Source organism: Mesoplodon mirus (assembly GCF_964341445.2).
Source record: "Mesoplodon mirus genome assembly, chromosome: 6".
Classification (NCBI taxonomy): Eukaryota; Metazoa; Chordata; class Mammalia; order Artiodactyla; family Ziphiidae; genus Mesoplodon; species Mesoplodon mirus.
Window position 1 is genome coordinate 86,461,623 of NC_138982.1, and position 15,723 is coordinate 86,477,345.

Sequence of the window (15,723 nt, forward strand, 5' to 3'; positions counted from 1 at the left end):
GAAGGCAGATGAAATATTAACAGCAGTTCTAGCAGCACAAAATGAAATATGAGATCCTGTATCAGAAATTATTAGTAACCTGTTAAAAGAAATGCTGAAAAATGGCAGTTACCAAATTAAAACTGGGAAACAGAGCCCAAATGGGAAATTTTGAAAAGTTTGGAGGAAAATAAATGACAGATTGTCCTCTTGGCTCTTATTACTATGCCATCCTAAATCCTACTTGGCAATACATGGTGGAGGTGAAATAAGAACTGCATCACTGCCAGTGCTGGTCCTCAAATTTATAGTCCTAAGTGTCTGTGAGGGTGTCTGGGATTGATTGGAAAAGTAGTTGGAATTTGGTAGCTTTATCTAAATTGAAGAGTCTGGAGACTCTTATTATGAAAGGCTTCCTCTCATTTGTGAATTGGCCCCTTTGCTCCACTTTTGGATGCCTGGCTTCCTCCATGCCGAGCTGCACTAAATGTTTCTACATGGGAAAGCTATTCTCCTTAAATGCTTTCAAGTTTAAAGCATCTATCTGGATATGCTCATGTTTACGACTCAAAATATCTAGCATGAAAAAAGAGAGAAAGGTTACAAATACCAAATACCGGGTAGTAAATGAAGGCGATATTTTTCCATCAGTAACTGAGAGCAGAGAAATGACTATAAGCAGAGTTGTTGAGCAGTTGGTGCCAGAGAGAAAAAGGAAATGAGCTATAGAACCATAGAATCTTAGTGTTGGCAGAGACTATGGAGTTCAGGCAGTCCAACCCTATCATTTTTCAATGAAGACACTGAGACATGGGGAGTTAAGGGACTTGACTTGCCCTAGACACATAGTTGTTTACTGACAGTCAGGCCAAAAACATTTCCCAACTCCCAGTCTGGAACTCTGTAGTTCAGCATGCTACTGCCATTCTCTACCGAAAATTAACACTAACCCAGCCTGGAACATAGAAGAATTCAGCATCTGTGGGGAGCAAGAAAAATGATGAATTCTGAGGTGGAAGTCAGTCTGGGAAAAGGAGAGGGGAAATGGATGATTCTCCTTCATTGTGACTCTTTGGCCAACTTCCTGCAAGACATTTTATGTCAGTTTACTCCCCTGTGCCTTCCCACAATAATAAAACAATTCGGTTGTAATTCTCCAGGGTTTATATTTATGCATTCAAATTGGATTTGGTTAGAGAATTCTCCCATGTACTGGTTATCTTGATTGGTTTGTGGGTGCCATTGCTATTGATTCCTGTTATTTATGTGAGCCTGACTTTTTTCTCTAGCACTGAAATGTGCTCCAGAGTCCTTGTGGGGAGAATCTTCTCCAACAGACACCCTAACTAAGGATCAGATGTAGGTTTAAGATGCAAAAAGTATCTCCTGTTAACCCTTGTATTCTATTAACCTCATGAAGAACTTGAGCCATATGTGGGCCTTATAATCAGATTCATGACTTCGGTGAAATAATTTTCTTTATTTGGAAGCACAGGATAATTTGAAGTAAACCAGTAGCAAAGAAGATATGATAAAAATGTTTCAGTAGGATACCCTGTGATATAGCAGTACAGGTCTTTTAGACCAATCGAATATTTTTCAGAATAGAGCAACCGGAAATGAGAGAATCAGACAGTATGATGAAAACTACAGATGGAATGCTTTGCATGAAAAGTGATTATATACAAGAGAGGGCTCAGGAGCAGGTAGGCGTGGAGTTGGAAAGGAGTGGGTAACTGAAATAAGAGAAGATAATGCTTGACCAGGTCTAGTAAAATATTCCCTGCCACAACTGCTGTTCCATGAAGAGACTGAGCCAAGAGGCCTGAAAAAACTAACCTTAAGTTCAGCGTTGCCATTATTGTGGGAGGCATCAGGGAGAGCACATCCGGATTTGTGTTTCACAGTAATCACTGCTGGGTGTCAGCATTCATCAGCCAGATGGTCAGACCCACAATTAATCAATTAGGCTGGGATGATCAACTGGACTAAGTTTTCCCTTTGGTAAAAAACCCTCATCATGCGGTCAAGGCCGATAGCACTTTTATCCTGTTGCTTTTGGAGAAGCTTCTAAAAATCCCTCTTTTCTTTTTTAGGTCTCTAGTTACTGAATGCTATTAAGCTCCAAGCTGCTTTGACAACATAGATACCCCAAATCAAGATTTTAGCATAATAGATTTTTAACATCCTCTGTGTTCAAGCATAATGTTTAACGTATCCAGATAGAAACAAGCTTTTTAAGGCAACATCCTCTGAGGAATGTTGCTCCACTGATTTTACTAGAGTCTTCGTATAGGTTCCACTCAATACAGTGCAACGACACTGGGAATGATTCTTTCACTGGCACTTATGAAGATGATATGATAATCAAATATAAACAATAACACTTTACTGAGTGTTCAACCTGTGATAGATACTACTGTGATAAGGACTGACAAACACTGATTCTGTCCTTATAATAATTCAAGGTGATAATATTCCATTTCAAAGAAAAGAAAACTGAGGCTAGAAAGTTCATTTGCTCAAGGTTAAGCGTTTATCAAAGACATGTTGAGATGAGTTAATGATCTCTGGAATGAAAACTAAATAAAATTTACATTTCTTACACATCCTACACATCTGTATGTCCTTAAGGGATAACAATTAGAAATATATGGTGGGTCCTTATTAGTCCTGTTCAAAGCACTGTAAAGAAATATTTTACTAGCATTTCCCAGCTCTGTTGATGGTATTCTCTTTTCCCTGCCATTCTTGCTGCATTCCATCTGACTTTTGAAGTTGCTTTCTTCCTTCTTTTGGGGCCATCACCACTGTTTGCTGATAATTCTGTCCCCACCTCAGTTTCCTTATCTAGAAATGGTTCCTCTAAGTTTGTTTCATACACTAAGTCTTTTCTTTATCCATTGGCTTATTCAGGTGATTTGCCTCCTCCAAAACAAAATGTTTATTACTGATGTATTTTTCAGGTTGAACCTGATTTTTTCCTCTGGCTGTTTTTCTTTTCCCTCTCTTCTTGCTTATGACAATACTACTGCACAGGAAGAGGTGTTTGAAAGTCCTGTTGACTAGAAGTGTCACTTGCTGTTGGAGGTCTATGCTGACCCCACTGGGTAGAAATATAGACACAATTTCGTATTTCCCTTGTGTTCCATCATTGAACTTACGTCTTTCTTTTCTCTTAGTTCTTCTCTACTGCCATCCAAGCCTAATTTAAGGAGTGCTTCTCTTTAACCATTTTGTGACCACATTTTACAGGCTATACAAGGACACTATTGACCCAAATGCACATCTTTGAGATATTAGGCTTTTACTTATAATTACATTATTTTATGGAACATGAGGCTTCCTCTTGTTATTTTACTGCAGTGCTTTTCTTTTGTTTGTTTTGCTACTTACCAAACTGGGAAAGCAATACCTAAATACTAGGATAGTGTATAGGTAACCACTGTTTCTTAAATCAAGTTCAGGAGCACATGGAAAAAAAGGTATCCCAGAGATCTTAATGAGCATCTTTTCTCCTCCAGGGCTCTACCTGTGCCCTCTTTTTCTGTCTGTGGTACTCTAATTTGTTCTTGCTATGTTTGGTAGGCAGCTGTTCTAAGTTTTTCCCTTGCTGCTCCTTTCTGTACGCTCCTACAATCTTCACCCCAGAGCTGATGAGGCTCTTTCATTTTGACCTGCAGTATCTCCGTGAATTGCGGAGCTGAGCCCTGCCATCTAGACTGCCTTTCTGCTTCATTTTGCTTCTGACCTAAACCCCCCCTGCTATTCCAGGCCTGGCCTCTCATGACCAGAGACTGCTGACTCATCCTGGCCTGTGCCAAGCTGTGCAGTCGCTTAGCGATGTGGACAGGAGTCGAAGGACTAGAATGAGATCACTGAACTCATTTCACTTGTTGCTTACGGTACAGTCCAGCATGAGCTGGAAATGTAGGAACCTCAGCCTCCCGAGCAGAAAGAGTAAGTAGATTAAACACACTGCATCACCAAGTCCTCAACAAGCAGTAGTGGGGTGGCGGGTGGAGCTGGCTTTTTCATGGCCGTGTCTAGGGCATTCCGGTTCATCAGGAATGTTCCTTTGTCCTCTCCTTCCTCTCCTCCACAATCGCACCCTCCCCCCACCCCTTCCCTGAACTTCCCTTCTGAAAATGTCTGGATGGCACAGCAATGATCTGGGCAGAAATGAAATTTTGCTAATAAGCAGCCTCCACAAGAAATCCTAGAACGGTGACACTGTTGAAACTGCTTAGTTTGTCTACTGGGAACTGACATGAACTTCCCAACAGAATTCAAGGAAATGAAAAAAAAATCTTTTTTTTTTGTTCTCCTTTTCTTTCTGATTCTCTTTTTCTTTCTGTTTTGAGGGAGGTAGTTTCAGGAGACATGGCTGCATTCTGGTGTGGTGTAAAGTTTTCCGTCGGGAGACAATAATGAACATTCCTCTGGCAGGACGGGATGGGCTTTTTTTTTTTTTTTTTTTTTTTGTTTCTCTTGCTGTTGTTTATTTATAAGACATTTCCTCTCAGTTAGTAGAAGTTAGATCGTAAGAGGCTCCAGTGATTTTCCTTCCACTTCCCCTCCCTAATTTCTGTGCTTCAGCACTCTGGAACACTGTGAACTTGACAAACTAATCAGAGCAGGGAGCTTAGCAGCCAGGCCTGGACACTCTCAAGAGACTGTGCTGATTCTCAGTCGATACTCCTTGGATCAGGAACCATAGTCCTGGTGAGTGGTGAGGTTCCAGAATTTGATGTGTCAAGGATTCTATTCTTGGTGTCTCTGAGGCAGTCAGGAAATAACGAGTGTTTTTAAAAAGGAAAAAAAGAATGCAGTTTTTTAAAAAAGCTACCAAACAATCCAACGGCCTGATGAAGATTTTACTGTGCACAGCTGAGAGCACTCTATGGACAATGGCTGAGCCTTGAGTCTGTGCTCAGGAGGAGCCTGCAGGCTTAGGTTTCACGCTGCCACCGATGGATGTCAGCCTTGGCAGGCCTGGCAAACATGCTTGTGGGAGGAGGGAGATAGGTGAGTGAGTGCAGCTGGGAGGTAGTAGTCGGGGTGGTAGGAGGGGGAAGTGAAAGTGGGATTCATGGTTTGTTTGGGGTTTCTCTCTACCAACTTTTCACGCATCTCTCTTCTGCACATTTACATTATGCTCAGAATACATAACCTACCCAGCTAAGCAAGAAAGAGAAGTGGATGCATAGCAGAAGAATATTGTTAATACTGTTCTTCTAAAGAGCACTTTGCTAAGAACTGGCTGTTTTTAAATGTTAGGGAAACTCCCTCCACCCGACCTTTAGAAAATATTATTTGTCATACCCTCTTCTTTATTCTTCTGCATTCATGATATCAAACAGAAGAATGCAAGGAGAATCCTTATTTGGTTCCAGGGAAATTTATCATTGTGACATAGGAAAACTAGATGACTGTCCTCACAGTATTAAACCCAAATATAGTATTGTCCTCAATATAAGAGATTCTGATTGAGTGTGCTCTGGGAAGTTGTCAAAGGAATGAAATGGGGGTGGTTGCATGCTGTCTGATATGAGACTAGCAGAGGAGTCAACAGACCAGCTTTTGGTTCCAATACATGCCTTCCGTGTCCTTGTTAATAATTCACACTCTCCCTGGAAGTGGAGTTTCAGTTGGAATGTGTATTTGTCTTTTACCATCAGGTCCCTACTTAGTTGCTCTTTCAGAGGTATTTGATCTTACTGTGTTTTCTTGTCTTCTTTCCAATTTCAAGAATCCAGCATGTTCCAAAATATTAAGAGTGGAAAAAACAGAAAACAAAAAAACATGGTGGCCATAAAAGCATTTGACTGTGTGGCAGCATCTGAAGTGAATTGCTCTTTGGAGAGAGGGAGGAGTCTTTGATGTCCCCAATATGGTTCTCATAGGCTAAAACTTCCAAGAACCACAACCCAGCCTAAGGGGCACTTACTCGATGTTCTTAAATATTTGGAAAGAGATGCTATTTTATTGTTTTAGTTTTCCTTGCTATTAACACATTGCCAGTAGATTCCTCCTAAAACTTGAAAATGCTTTAGCAATAGTTGATTTTACATTTAACCAGATGTGTATTGTGTGTGCCTGTTGTGTGTACTCTTGTCCAAGCTGGTACAGTCATCCAGCATATTACAGTGATACTTGGCTTTGGAATTTTGTTTGCTACTCTGGGCGATTCAGATTCTTAACCATTGAACTCACACATGCTCGTTTATTCCTGTGGTCCCTACAGACACTGACCCCTGCTACAGCCTCATCAGGGTCTGTCAGTGACCTCTAGAACAAAGAGTCAGCTTCCTTTCACAATTCCTGTAGTTTGTGAGGCACATCAAATTCCTGAGCTGTCATTGCGATAGGAAGCAGTCCCAGAGTTTTATTAGGACCAGTGTGCTGAAAGTTTAATGGTATATAATGGAAAACTTGCCTATTTCAGTTAGGCCATGTTAGTTATGACCATACTACTTGTATGTATAATGTTTCTTGGGGATTTTCCATTAATTCTTTTTTTCTAAAGAAAGAAGTTGAAAGGGAAAATAGCTAAATTTTTTTTAAGTTTGATATAAAAAATGTGACTAGTTTTACCCCATTACCACCAAGACCTACGTTAGGTTGTGCCTTCCTCAGTTAATACTTAGGCTGCACAGACCGCTGGGAGAATTGTCTATTAATCTCTGGTAGGGATGATGTCTATTAGAACTGCACTGAGGGCAAGCTGTATATCTAATACTTAGAAAATATTTTATTATTGAAATCCTGTAGCCTGTACATGAAATTTTATGAGCATCTTTAAGCAGAAAACAGGTAAACACAAATATCTAAGAGTATATCCCAAGAGATGACATTTAAAAAATATAACCTGACGGAGAAATCTTCCTCATTGTTGCCAAGATCTGGAGTTCCACATGGCTGTGGAAGAAAGAATTCTATGGCTAAGTTGGAGTATTTAAGTCAGAATTTGATCAGTACACCTTTGACAAAAAGGCAAGATAATGATGTATTTCTTTGCATTTAAATGGTTGTAAATGGTTACCTGATCTTTTCAAAACCTATGTTATAAACCTTCATAGTGTACTATCAATAATTCAGTTTTCCAGTGCTAATCCCCAAAATTTTTATTTCATTTCAGAGGATGCACGTTATAAAATGTATATTATCTTGCATGTGCATTTTTGCTGTAAGCACTTCCTATGTTATATTTATTTAATTAGGCAGTCACAAAGAGACACAAATGACATTGCTAAATAACAGAATTATTATTGCCCCAGTAAGAAATTATTCTTTCTTATTTATATACAAATGCTTTTTGATATTTATGTGATTCCTTTCAAAAGATACATATCTTTAAACATTAGGACGAAGGCTTTGATTCATTATATCGTGTGATTGTATATGTATGTTATCTTATGCATAATCACATACCTATATTCAACTATTAAAAATATAACCAAATCCTAGCTAGTCTTACTTGCCTTTGAATTCAATCAAACGTTTTGCAAATCAACCATAAGTGAAATGTAGTTGACATTTTATCACACTGACAACACAGAAATTTTGCACAAATATTTATGAACAATATCTGCAAAAGATAAGATTTGGTTAGCTGATAAGATTGGTAATTATCCTTCATTGAACATACATGTTAGATTATGAGCCTAAATTCTATTTATGTACAACTTCAAAATATTAATTGCTATATGTATAAAGTACTTTAAAATTAAGTAGAAAGAAATTAAATTGCTTTTAATCATCTGAAAATTGAGAATATATTTAATGATTCACTTTATTTTGTAAGAATGAATTTATAGACAAATGACCCAGTTTATTCTAGTTTCTCGGCTACTTACTTGTACAGTAAATACTTTGATGCTGTATTTACATATCAGCATCAGCAACTATAATTTCCCAAATACCTTTTCAAGATAACCAGCCAAGACATATTCTTGTGAAGTCACACTTTTCTTTGAAGCTTTCCATAATAACCCAGATTAAAAGTGAACTTCCCCTTCTGACATTAATTGCATTTTAAAAATCGGTAGCTTTTGTTTGACACTTATCATGTACTGCTTTGAACTGAAGTTTTTTTATATGTATGAAACTACACGTGGTGAGAGGAAAGGTACTACATTTTATGTTTATTTATCTCCCTTCCAACCAATGTCAAATTGCCTTAATCTGAATGGAGGATCAATGAATATGTGATGAATGAATGAATGGATGAATGGACGGATGATATCTATATGGCAGTGCATTGACATTGAGTACGTATTGCTTATCGTAAGGAAGAAATACATCCAGAAAACAAATCAACAGATCCTTCTGTATCTGAATCCCTTAAACTCCCATATTAGATCTTCCAGCTAGCTGACAGCAACTCCAGTCATTTGCCAAGGTAGCTTTCCTAATCTCCACAATGCCCAGGTGATTTCTGATGGGACATGGAGTCTTGAGCTTGCAGTAGTTCCCTTCATTTTCCAGGACTCGTGAGGGGGCCAAACACCCAGGTTGGTCTGCTCCTGCAGTCTGAAAGTACCAGACTGGCCTCTAATGTATCATATTGACCAAAGGTTCCTCCAGCTTGTCAATACTTGCTTACAGTCAGTCAGTGGTTCCTCCTTTCCTCAAACTCAGCATCTAAGGAGCTCAGGCTGATGTCAGATGTGGAAAGGCACGAAGACTAGCTATGAATGCCCGTGAACTAGACAGGAGAGGGGTAGGGCAGACAGACAGCACAATAAAGAGAGGGGCAAGAGGACAGGCAGCCAAATCATTTCCACGATCTTAACAGGCACTAATTACACGCCCTGTTTTAGGCAAATAATAGCTGAAAATAGCCAAGGGCAATTGTTTCTCATGAATAAATAAAGAAATTGGTGGGATCTCTTGGTGCTTCCTCAGTCAGTAAGCTGGAGCACACTAAGGCACATTTGGTGCTCTGGACACATCGGAGGAGAGGGGCCCATTCCAACACCCTAAATGGTACCCTGCTGACACGAATAGCATCCAGAGACTAACTTCATATTACTACAAGCTGACCCTAATAAACAATAATTAAAAGAAGCTACAATATTTTGTGAAATTTAATTATATCTGTTATCAATTGTCAATCAATGGTCAATCAACTTGGCAATCCCCAAACTACATCTAATTCTGTCTCCTACACTGAATTCTTTTCCAGAGCTTCTAATATATATAAATGATATGTACTAGTTTGATTTCCATCTCTTTTTATTTTTCCTATTTATCCTCCAGGAAACTAAATTCCTAGATGTAAGCAGCCAGAGGGAGAAAAAGGAGCGATTCACATAACGGATAATTAACCCTTGAACAATGGAAAGTTAACTCTCCATAGACATGCCAAAAACTGAAATGTTTTGTTGTTGAATATGTTCTCCTTTGGGTGTTAACACGTAGAGGACATCTCCATTAGCACAAACTTGGCACCAAACAGCCTGTTCATTCTCAAGCTACAAATGCCACACTCGCCTTCCAGTTCATTCTGGCAGGATTTGTAGCATGATGTCCTCTTGGGTAGTCATGTACAAACCACTCTGAGGGGCAAAATTGTATGAGTGCCTAGTCCACTTTTGAAAATGAAAGAAAAGGATCTGTTTTTATGAAAAGCACCTAATAAGGAAAGACACAAATTGTAATAAAACGTGTTAGCACCTTGCATCTCCTGTTAATTGCCTTCCTAGTCAAAAGGAACCAAAATAGTGTAATAAATGTTAGACGTACATCATACACAGAATGCAGAAAAATGTCTCTTCCTTTTAACAGTGAGTTAAAAGAGTAGCAAACCTTAAACTACCCATATTGCCTTAACTTAGGCTCCTGTCCTTATTCATCTACTTCATTTGTCTAATGAGGATAATAGTACCCATTTGACTTATTTACCAGCATTGTTATGAGGATCAGATTACAAAGACTGTCTCTTCATTACATTCATTAAACATGGATTTAACATTCATTCATTCACTCATTTATTTATTAATGCAGGAAACATTTTTGAACCATATTCTGTGTCAGATATTATTCTAGAAGCTAAAGCTTGATTCATTTATTAACAAATATTTATTAAGGAGCACATACTATGCACCTAGCACTTTTCTAAGGGCTGAGAATACTACAGTAAACAAAACAAGCAGGCGTCTCTCTTCTCAAAATACTTACTTTTTAAGCAGGGGAGAATGATGACAAACAGGTACATATGTAAAATATAGAGTATGTTAGGTAGTGATAAGTGCTGTGGAGAAAAGCGAAATAAGAAAGAGAGACAGAGACAGAGAGAGAGAGTGTGTGTGTGTGTATATGTGTGTGCGTGTCAGGAGTAAGGTTGCAATTTCAAACTGGGTAGAAACGGAATGCCTCACTAAGGGGACAACATTTGAGAAAGGTAAAGAAGCAAGTTTTGTGGATATCTAGGCAAAGGCATTTCTGGCCTGGAACTACCAAGTGCAAAGGCCCTGGACAGAAATGGAGTTATATCAGGCAAGTCTGAGGGGTAACAAGGAAGTCTGTGTGCAGGATCAGAGTGAGCAAGCAGGGGGATGGTAGATGTGGCAGGGAAGGCAGTGGGGGCCTGAGCACGTGGGCCTTTATATGCTGTTGTGAAGGTTTTGGCTTTGTCACTGACAATACAGAAGACGTGACCTCAAGTTGCTCATTGGTGGAGAGACAGATAGGGAAGCAAGCAGGGATAATGGCGTATGCTAAGTATCATAACTGGAGGATGCTCAAGGAACCTAGGAGGCACAAAACAGTGAATGTTTACCCGAATGTACCTTGCAGTAGAGGATCAGGGAAAGCTTCAGAAAAGAGCTAATAAGTCCCTTCTGGGCCTTGAAGGATTTTCCCAGATGGTCAGAGGGAGGAAGAACATTCAGTAAGAGGACCAGAAGGGGCAAAGACACTTAAAGAGGAAATAGCATAGCAGAGTTGGGGAACAGTATCACTAATGTTCAGTAGAGGAGTGTGGAGAAATGATGCTATAGATGTAGGCAGGGAACAATCATGTTGGGCCTTGACTGCTATGCAAAGATGTTTTAACTTCATCTTGGGGCATTTGGGGAGCCATTGAAAGGTTTTAAGTAGAGAAGGTTAATGATCAAATTGTGTTACAGAAGATCACTCTGGCAGCAGGGTGGAGGATAGATTGGAGGAATGGGAGAATAGAGACAGAAAAATGAGTTAGGAGGCAACTAAAATTGTTCAGACAGAACACAATGAAGCTCTGAACTAGGACAATAACTATGGGAATAGGGCGGAAGAGACACGTTCAAGAGATAAGAGGCAGAATGGACACAATTTAATAACCTTTGGGCTGGGCATCAGGAGAAGGAGGAGTTTTGGATTGCTCCCAGGTTTCTGCCTTATACAACTAAGCAAGAAAAGCTATGAGGAGGAGGAATGGGTTTTGTAGGCTGGGGGAAGATGATAAATTTGCTTTTGAATGTGTTAATTTTGAGATGTTGGGGAATTATCCAGACTGATGCCTGGTAGGCTGTTGGATTTAGTCAGGAAAGCTGGAGATAGGTCAGGGATAGAGATAAGTTTGGCAGTCATCTGAATCGTCAGCTTCAGGATAATAGTTAAAATGACAGAGTGGACTTTTCTCAAGGAAAATTTATTGACAGAAAGCAAAAGGGAGCAGATCCTTGGAGTAAAGCACATTTATGTCACAGAGAGAGAAAGAGGAGTCTTAGAGAAGATTATTCTGAGCAATTATTATGTGCCAGCCGTTGTGCTAGATTGTGGAGGAACCAAGATGACTAGTACCCAGATCCTGCCCTGAAAGCACTCACAGTTTGTAAAAATATAAGAGGTTTCTATCACCACCAACCATGGACAGTGCTTACAGAGGAAATGTCCAAGCATAACAGAGAAAGTAGTACAGAATATTTAATTAGCATTATGGGAGATTATAAAGGCAGAATCCTGGAAAGTTTGCTGCATGCATGTCACCATACAGTTCATTTCTGATTTCTCTAATACTTGTATGTGTATGTTCTGGTGTTAGCATGGGTTCAAGCTATTGGCAAAACAAGCCAAGTGTAAATTATGGTAGAATTGAAATCGATAGTGCTTTGAAGCACTGGAGTGCCCAGTTCACATCAGGGCATGCGTCTGTGTTCACTGAAACATGGCTATCAAGTGCACCCCGAGTCATTAGATGTGTTATCCAGTGAATAACAGCATAATGATATTTTAGCAGAGCAGCCTTATGATAAATTCTGCTTTAGTGAAACTCCATATACAGAGCAATTTCTCCTGGCCGTGTACATTGCATGGCAAAGAAAGGATATCCTGCTGTGTATCAGAAGGCTGTAATTTCATTTAGGGGTTCTATTGACATCGTAAACTGCAAGAGCAGAGCTCAAGTGGCTATTTAAGTCATAGGAACTTCAAGCTAAAATTACTGCCTAGTCCTAATCGCCACCTCCAAGGGACTCCTGCCTATATATATGCGTTTTATGTTTCTATCTGTGTGTCTATAAATACTCAAATCACTCCAGGGGCTGAGGTGATAAGCCATCCTAAAATATGACAGGTGTCTGTCACCTTTGTAGCTGGTATAGGCTAAGGGCTGAAAGCAGTTATATTATTCATTGAAGGTCAAATGTTAAAAGGGGGCAGAAACTCCCCAACAAGTTCAGAATATAGGTATTCTTGTTTTCCTGGTTGAAGACATTCTCTATTTCTGTTTAAGGTCAGAGTCTTCCAGCATGTTGAGGCTAGAAAAGTTGGGACCTTTAAACTTACCTGTACATCAGAGTTTATAGCTTGTACGTGTTTGCCCCATTCTTTCCTCTCTTTGCCTTGACCCATGATCTCTTGTGAAAATACTAGTACTGGATAGTCTTGGAATAGTATCCAGTAAGGTACAGATTATACAATGCCCCACAAAAGTGATTCCCTAGATGTCTAAAGGGTCCATTCTGTCCTGAGATATAGTCAAGCTGAAAATTGGAAGCCATAATAATTGACTTGAATGTTTATTTTCTGAAGAAAATAAATTTAAATAAAATTGCAAATTGTCAAATTGTGTTTATTAGATGATGCTTTGGAATTGACTCCAGGAGACCAACAAAGAAAGATTCAAAGCTATGTATGTTTCTCTTTGGTTTTTAATGAAAATGTTTGTGCCCCTACATCAACTATCAACTTTGTCCAGAGAGGCCACTACAAAATTAGACACTGGAGTTTAAACTTATTCAGTCATTATGGCTGACATTTTATTTGGTCACTCTCTTTCCTGGGCTTCGAAATCATCTATCTACATACTGTCTTAAATTCAAAATCCCAGCAGGATTATCATGGTTCAGAAAACCACAATAGTAATAGAACTTATGACTCCTCATAAGGTACATGTGTTTTCAGTGATCTTACTAACCCTTATATCATCCTGTAGAGGAATGGAGGATGGAGAGGTAGATAGCTGGACCCATAATTAGTGGCTGAGACTGAAGTTTTTACTTTCCATATTAGCTTGACTATTGTTCTACTGCTTCATCACAATATTTCTTTATTGCTTAAATAGTATAATTAAAAATTAAAGTCTATAAGAGCTGAATCTCTCTCATCTGTTACCATGATATTTTCATTATATTCCTGAGCAACATAATATGCCATTGTCGCATTTCTGAGAAGCGATACTGCCCTAGTAAGAGTATCCTCAAATCATTTATATCCATGGGAATGTAAAAAAATAAAAAAGAGAGAGATTATGTAGACATAGATAAGCTCCGTCATGAAGAAGTACAACTCTCCTATTGTTCTCCTGGACTTAGGCAGCATAGCAGAGTGATTAAGAGGGCAGGCTCTCTGGGCTGTGCCACTTGCTAGCTATATGACCCTAGGAAAGCTATTAAATTCTTGTGCCTTAGTTTCTTAATATATAAAATGGGGATGATAATGATACCTTCATCATAAAATTACTATGTGGAGTAAATGATCTAATAAATGTAAAATAATTAAACCAATACTTGATATACAGTAAGCACTCAATAAACATTAGCTGCTATTATAATCACCATTATCATCCTCCTCTTCATCGCTTATTCCTATACTATAGAGTCTTGGTTAATACCTGTTAGGAAAATCCCTACACATGTGTGTGCATGCACACACATACACACACGCAAACACACATGCACACACCTCATCCACCTAACAGTGCTTGCTTACCTCAGCTGTGGGCTTAAGTTTCACCTATATGTTAATTTCAATGTCTTCCTAATCAGAGAACATATAAGGACTCCATGCTTTGGATGAGGTGGGTTTGATACTCAATTCAGCCTTCACACTGGTTTCAAGTACTTGATGAAGAATTACGCAGTGGCTGGTCCTCACTCCTATTACTCACTCTAGTTGTTTTCATCTCATCACTTAAGACCTTCCTAAATCATAAATTCTGTTAAGCATGATCTAGTCCAAATCTACTGATGGGTTCACCATTATAGTTTCAGCTCAATAAATAAATGTGCAGTAAATGAATGAATGAATGAATGTTCTATTTTCACCATCTTCACTTGGGTCCTAGTGCTGGCTACCTGTCGTTCTAAATGTTAACCTCATTGTTTATCTAGGCCAGTGCATTCACTAACCCTAGTTATTATTCTGTCTTCCAATCCAGATTCTGCTAGTTATTTTTCTCCTCTTGGCTGATTTGAAACTCTCAGTACGATATCCAGTCACTATAGTAGGCCTACCCTCCCATCTGCCTCATCTTTTCCTTTGTGGAACCATTGACACTATCCTTAGAACTGTGTTCTTTATGCCTCTGCCTATACCTTCTTCCCATTTGAAATCTGAACTTTAATCTTATAAGTGATTATTATCCATTTGTATTTTAATCTGATACCCTTGGTTCTAACCTTGATTTTGATCTTCATATCATGTGTTTCACACACCCTTTTGTATATTTATTATATTTTGAGAAAAATATGCTTACATCAATAGTAAGTGAAAGCTGATATCAAGCCCTATCTGTAAGAAACAGCATTCAACCACCTTAGCAGACCACGTGTTGTACCATTTGTTATGCCTCCACAATGGTCCTTATCTTAGTCCCTTGATAAATATCAGAGACCTGATATCCTGAACCTGGTCTTAGTTGCCGTATACCTGCTCCACCCCTAGGCTGATGCTAACAAACTTAATTAATGTAAAATTTCATTGAGCAATGTTGGCGTTAGTGTAGAGTACATCTAATAGTAAATATCACATGTAAAAGGGAGAGAAACTAACAGCAAAATCCAACATCGTTGCAGCTGGTAAACACCATTCACCATTACATTTTGACGTATTTATTGTGTTCCTCTTATTGTCCCTTTATTTTGGAAGTGACTCATAAAAAGGAGAGAAAAAAATTTTTAAAGAAGAGGTACAATTTAAATTTAGAAACAAGTATGATACTAAACTTAATTAGTATTTCTCACAATAGTTAACAGGGTTACTATTATCACTGTTACTATTATCAGAGACAATACCTGCTTACAAGGAGCTTCTAGTTTGTATATTCTTGTTGCAGTGATTAGTATTAGGTCCTAAAACTAATTAGGTGGAAATCACTAGCCTGTTATTATGCACCAAAATGAGCAGTAAAGAAAGTCAGTGAGTGCTGCAAGAATTCACATCAGGGAGGTTTCTAATGGTTTATGGGAGGCTTGATAGCAGAGGGAGAACTTTAGCTGAGGATGTAAAAGCTAGGCATTGAAGGATAAAGGAAAA

At 38.8% G+C, this 15,723-nt stretch overlaps 1 protein-coding gene across 12 annotated transcripts in view; it reads left to right on the forward strand.

Moving 5' to 3' along the window:
- Window positions 1–15,723, forward strand: part of ZBTB20 (zinc finger and BTB domain containing 20) — an 825,027-nt gene that overhangs the window by 509,627 nt on the left and 299,677 nt on the right. For 3 of the 12 annotated variants that reach the window (XM_082624264.1, XM_082624263.1, XM_082624276.1), the window contains exon 1: window positions 3,790–3,939. The exons of the other annotated variants lie outside the window; for them this stretch is intronic. The gene's annotated coding sequence lies outside the window, so the exon portion shown is untranslated. Of the gene's footprint in view, window positions 1–3,789; window positions 3,940–15,723 lie in introns of those variants that run through there. 12 annotated transcript variants of the gene reach the window in all.